Source organism: Opisthocomus hoazin, chromosome 5 (assembly GCF_030867145.1).
Source record: "Opisthocomus hoazin isolate bOpiHoa1 chromosome 5, bOpiHoa1.hap1, whole genome shotgun sequence".
Lineage (NCBI taxonomy): Eukaryota > Metazoa > Chordata > Aves > Opisthocomiformes > Opisthocomidae > Opisthocomus > Opisthocomus hoazin.
The window spans coordinates 32,630,838-32,636,594 of NC_134418.1; the positions used below are offsets into that span (position 1 = coordinate 32,630,838).

General features: G+C 35.8%; 1 long non-coding RNA gene across 1 annotated transcript; it reads left to right on the forward strand.

The window, feature by feature from the left end:
* Positions 1-1,585: 1,585 nt before the first annotated feature.
* On the forward strand, positions 1,586-5,318 carry LOC142361546 (uncharacterized). The gene is made up of 3 exons (XR_012764161.1): positions 1,586-2,179; positions 3,362-3,444; positions 4,225-5,318. It is a non-coding gene; the product is annotated as an uncharacterized LOC142361546 (long non-coding RNA).
* Positions 5,319-5,757: the final 439 nt, after the last annotated feature.

Consider the following 5,757-nt stretch of genomic DNA (forward strand, 5'->3'; position numbering starts at 1 on the left):
TTTAAATGTTTTAATCAAGCAGTAAATGATGTATATCTCAGACTACTTTCATTCCTCATTTTTGAGTCACAATTTGTAAGCACTAGAGCTCAAGACTTTTCATTAGGCAAAACAAATTTTTGTAGCATTTTGTCTTTCTCATTCCACTCAGCAGGATATAAAAAAAAGACATTAGTGTTAGAGGCAAGCCATAGTATGCTGTCTAAATAAATACACAGAATTAACACATCAGCAAACTAATGTGATCATAATTAATCCAATACACCTGCAGAACTTCTTATCCAAATCACTCTTAATTGATTACCATTGATATTTGTCTGAATTGCTAATAGAAATACAGCTTTTAGTGAGGAAAACAGTCTGGTGTATATTTTCATTAGACTTCCTGTGGTTGTATTGTACTGCACCTGCCTGCTCCCAAAATGCTTGTTATAGCTGTCATATACTTTTATGAGGATGGGAGCAATGTTCCGGCAAGCTAACTTGACTCAAATTGTGTTCGGATATAAAACATGAAGACCCACTTGTGATTGCAAAGGTAGTAAGTCTAATTCGATTAGTGCTCCAGTGACATGGCATATTATGAACGTCATTTGTCATTTCTCGTAAGTACTCATGAAAGGATTATTTTCGGGGAAGGAGTAATTGAACACGTTCATTACCTTTTGCACTCAGGGGAAGAGGTGGGGAGAGTCAGGGAAACAGCAGTAGATTGTGATCAATATTGGCATTAAAACAAAAAGAAACAGGAAAGGCAACAACCAGGAAATCCTGCCTTCTAAAATGAGTGAAAAATCTCCTTTGGGAGTATGATTTTCTCCTTAAGATTCATGTTACTGAGTCTGAGCTATTTAAAAATCCCCACAATTTAAAACCTTAAAATTCTGTTGTTATACAACTAGGCCTTATTTTCTAAAAAATATCTTAAAAAGCTTCCAATGAGTTGCTAAGCAACTGGGGTTAAAGAAAAAGGCCAGATCCTCAGTTTAAGTGAAGTGGAAGATTTCTACGTATACGTGTGAATATAACCCCTCCCCCACACATATATTTTTCAAAGATATGCATCAGGCTAATGTATCTGTCAGGCACATTTGGTTATGTACACAGAAGTCAGCTGATTAAATGATTTTACTGAGATGGCAAAAATTAAAAGTTCTGACAGCGTCAGTACAGTAACAAAAATATCTTCTTGTGGTAAATTACAAAGGTTTTAATTTTTTCTTTTTCAAGCATCCCACTGGAATATGTGTTTGAAAAGACTTGTTTTCCGCTTTATAGTTTTTAATAATATTGTATATAAACATTGCTGAAAGGCTTCATTAGAAAGCTGTGAATACTGCAGGAAGAAGCAGGGTGGAAAAAGGCCTCTTTCTCTTTTTTTTTACAGAATATTCTCTCTCTGTTGCCAAAAAACATGACTCACATTAGTGTCAGAATAATGCTAGTGTGACCTTAAAGTGAATGAGTAATTGATATTTGAGTCATTTGTTATTTATGCAATTAATGTCATAATCATGGTATATTCATGGTATTTTGTACTGTTGTGTCTAGGAAGATGGAAGACTAATATAAATGTGAACCAGAAATGAATTTCATCCTAAAATGTGGGACTAACATAGTGAATAGTGCTGGACTTCGCAAGGCAGTGTAAGGGAATTGTCTTTGGACACAAAGCTATCTTTGGGTTCACTACTGAAATAATTGGAATTTCTGCCACTGGACTTTTATGAAAATATGAGCTTCTCAGGGAAATTTGGTTTCTGATTCAATTGCCGAATGGGATTTTCATAGTAATTTAGGCAGCTACAAAAATACATCATTTATGACTATATATTTCTTCATCCTTTATGGTAAAAATTACTTTGAGAAATAACTTGTAGGCTACACAAATGGAAAGATAAAAATGTGGTGGTTAGGGCTGGGGAAAAACCGTGGTAGCTGAAATATCTCCAGAAGCTTGGTGTTTCCTCTCAAAGAGGTCTCCTCTGTCTGTACTGCTGGCAGTCATTTTGTCCTGCTTCCTCCGGGAATCTTGCAAGGAGCGTGCCTAAAAGTTAAAGGAATGAGAAGAGTTAGGTGAAGAAAAAGCAGAAGACAGTATTATCGATGTAATGCTGATGTTCGGTTCATCTTCAAGTGGATACTGGTAGTGAAACAACTTTTATTCTTCAAAAACCAGGTGAGTTTGTTCTTTTTTTTTTTTTAATAAATAAATTATACTAGATATTATCAGCAGACTATTACACGTTTTGAAGCCATGTGTCTTGCATTTTAATTATCACCTACCATCTAGTGCTTTGAATGTGTTTAAGCTTGTTGTATCCATTAAAGCAGCAACTGTGTTAATAAATCCTAGTCACTGACTGATATTAAATGACATATGTAACAAACAGTTCATCTGTCTTTGCTGTGTCGTTCCCTGCCTTCTTTCATGTTTCCATTACAAATTCTTTAATAAATAGTCTGATCATTTTGAGTGACATTTGGAATCTTTATTGGACAAGACATTTCAAGTACATCTGCCTTTTTACTGTTTTATAGCTTACAGTTCTAACAGCAGCTATTACCTTCCAAAAGGCAGCATTTGAAGTATTCTCTATATTCCATCTCCCACAGTGTTTGTTTGTTTGTTTGTTTCAGGGTGCATATTGCTGACATTTCTAGCTTTTTGTTTTGTTTTAAATCCAGACACTTCTCCTCTGTGATGATGATTTTGTCACTGCTGTGCTGAATCAGGTTGTATCTGTTTCTCATTCCAAATCTTAATCCTGGTGTCTTTTGTCTAATCCTGTTGCTATCCTCTATTAGCCTTATCGCTTTTGTCACTTCGCATCTTGGTGGGTATAGCTTCCTCATTGATCAAGCTTTCCAGCCTCTACAATATGCAATGTTCTGAGACTGTCAAAAGCCTTATTCTGCTGCTAATGTTCTGCTCATACATTTTCCTCAGAGCCTCACTTTGCTTGATTTTCATATCTAATGGTTTGGTATATTTGTACTATGAGATTTTTTTGGTGTTCTCTTTTGGGCTTCCTTAGAAGCCCAGACCAGAAGAATTAAAAGTACCAACTCAGTAAAAGAGTGCTTGATGTGTCGAATCCATGTGCTATTACTGCGAGCCACAAGATGCTCTATTTGTTAACTGTTACCTCAAGTTGCTGTGAAGTTTCCATGCACTTGTCGTCAAATCTGATGGCTAAACTACCAAGTCATTTGGAAGCTGTTTCTTCATTTCCATTCAGATCATAATACATAAGAATTTTTTTTTATGACAGAAACTCTGCTTCCCTCACTTACTCTGCTCACCATCCCACTCTTTGAATTAGCTCTTTTTCACTATGGTTAGTATGCTGTGTTTCAGGTGGCCACAGCAGTTGCCTTTGTCTTATCCTCTCGTTTCCTGTTGCTGGGAGGTGGAAACTTGCAAGAAATCACACTGCCGAGGTAAGTCTGAAACATAAAATTCTTTAAATTGACAATACTTCTCTCATATGAAAACCAAACATTAACACTGCTTCTGAGGATCCGCTGGATTAATTTCCTCTATCTACATTAGCAGAGGCATTGGTCTGTACACAGAAAAGTGAGAGAAACTTCTCCAGCTCTGGTTCTCCTAACCACTACTCTGTGCTGTGTCAGTCCTTCAGTAGCTTTTGCTATACATAAAACTGTGTTGTTCTGTGATAAGAGATAACGCATACAAGTGAGGAGGTATCTCTTGAAATACTGTGAATGCTACATAAAATACAACAGCACCTGAAGATCTTTCTAAAGAAACAAGGACTAATTTCTTTATTATTTTATTTTAAAAGTTTCTGTGAGCATAACAGTTTGAGTTTGCTTTATATGACAAGTAAATTTCACATTCAAGGTGCACAGTAACAGTTAAAAATCAGCCTTTATCACAGACAAATAAAAGTATAATAAAAATTAATTTTATTTTGGATATGGTGAAGTAAAAATGAAGTCCTTACCTGTTTCCCATTTGTATGTCAGCATATTTAGTCCGACAGTGCAGAATAGTAATTGTTAGTGACTAAACTGTAGTATGATACATTATGTTCTGACGCTGTAGCTCTCTACCTTAAATATTAATATTTAATTTTTGCAACACTTTATTTGTAAGTCTTCTGGAGAATGCAGCATCATACATTTTTAATTTATCAGACACACACTTCCCGTATACACACGTTTTAATAACCTATGCATTTCCTTCTGTTTCAGAGAAACGCTGGGCTGATGGACTGGATAGCTCAGGAGGCCAAGCAGCAGCTCAGAAGATTTTCACCTGAGTGCCTGACCCAAGCTCCGCTGGACACTGTCACTGCTGGCAGGCTTGGTAGGAGCCCTGACTTGGGGTCAGTCCCTGACACCTGGGGAAGTCCGCACAACATCAAACCTCCTTGTGTGAGGTCAAAATCAGGGAGAAGTGAGCTGCTGTTAGTGTCCTACTCTGAAAGCCTTTGGAAGCATTTAAATGTTTACAGATGAGATTTTGGGTTGAGCCAGTCTCTTAAAAGCAAATGCTGTCTTTTCTGGTTTTTCTCTGCTCATACATGGTCGTATTGCATAGTATTACCTTATGCAGTGAAGTGGATATAAGGATATAAAACAATTTGCAATGGCGCTATAGGAATTCTTCTTTCTTCTTTTTTTTTTTTTTTTGTTTTTTTCTAAGATAGTAACAGTCTTTAATCAAAATAATACATTTGCTTAAAAATTCAGCTATGGGCCATTGAGATTTTTCAGAGTGGCTCACTACATTATGGGAATAAGCACCTCAGCAGGATAATTGCCAGACTCCTACCGTGTTGTACAAGAGCCTTTGAATATCTAAGTGTCTACAGGCACCTCTATGTAACTGTGAAAGCATTAAAAAAGACTCAGGCTAAAATGCCTAGGACCCATCTCAAAATGGATGACAGAAAATACTGAAAATTTTCACTTTTAATCATCATGTTTCCATTTTTCCCTCTGCGTCAAAAAAACAGGTAAAGGCTTGTGCTTAGAAGTCAAAATGTATACTGAAGTAAATAATACATAAAATAGGGCTGAGTCATGTCACATTTTAAATCCAAGGAGCTCTAGTTGAAGGTCACATAATTTACTCAATTTTAGCCATAAATCTCCAGATCGATAGCAGAGGTGGAACCTGATGAGAAATACTTAACCTTTGGCACACCCTGCTATCTGTTTTGTATAGACCTTGTCACCACAAAATCCCAGCTCTGTGTGTATTCAGGCACACATGCCTACAGCTGTTACACTTAGAAGAAACAGAAATGGTATTTATGTTAAACAAAACTTTAAAGATGGAATGAACACTATGCAATAAAGTTCTGTTATTCAAAATTCTTGGTTTATTTGTGTGTTCTCAGTACATCCAGCATTTTTTTTATAAATAAATACAGGTGTGTTTTTCAACACAAAAGTGTATATATTTAAATTTTAAAGCATATGCAAAAAGAAAATGATCAGGATGATTGAGCTTGGAGAATTAAGTGTAACATTAAATAATTAATGATTAAGGGTAACATTTCTTTTCCTGCCATCCAGTGCTGCTCAGAAGTGATTTATTTCTTTGGCTACTAAATTCAAAACTTAAAGCATTTTAATTAAGCATGACTCAGAGACAGTGGCTTTTGTTATTATTTTGCATTTCACTAAAGGAAAATACAAGTCTTTACACTTTTTTTCAGGTTTCTGTTGTTCTCTGTTTCACTAAAGAAAAACACAAACCTTCACTAAAATTATTTT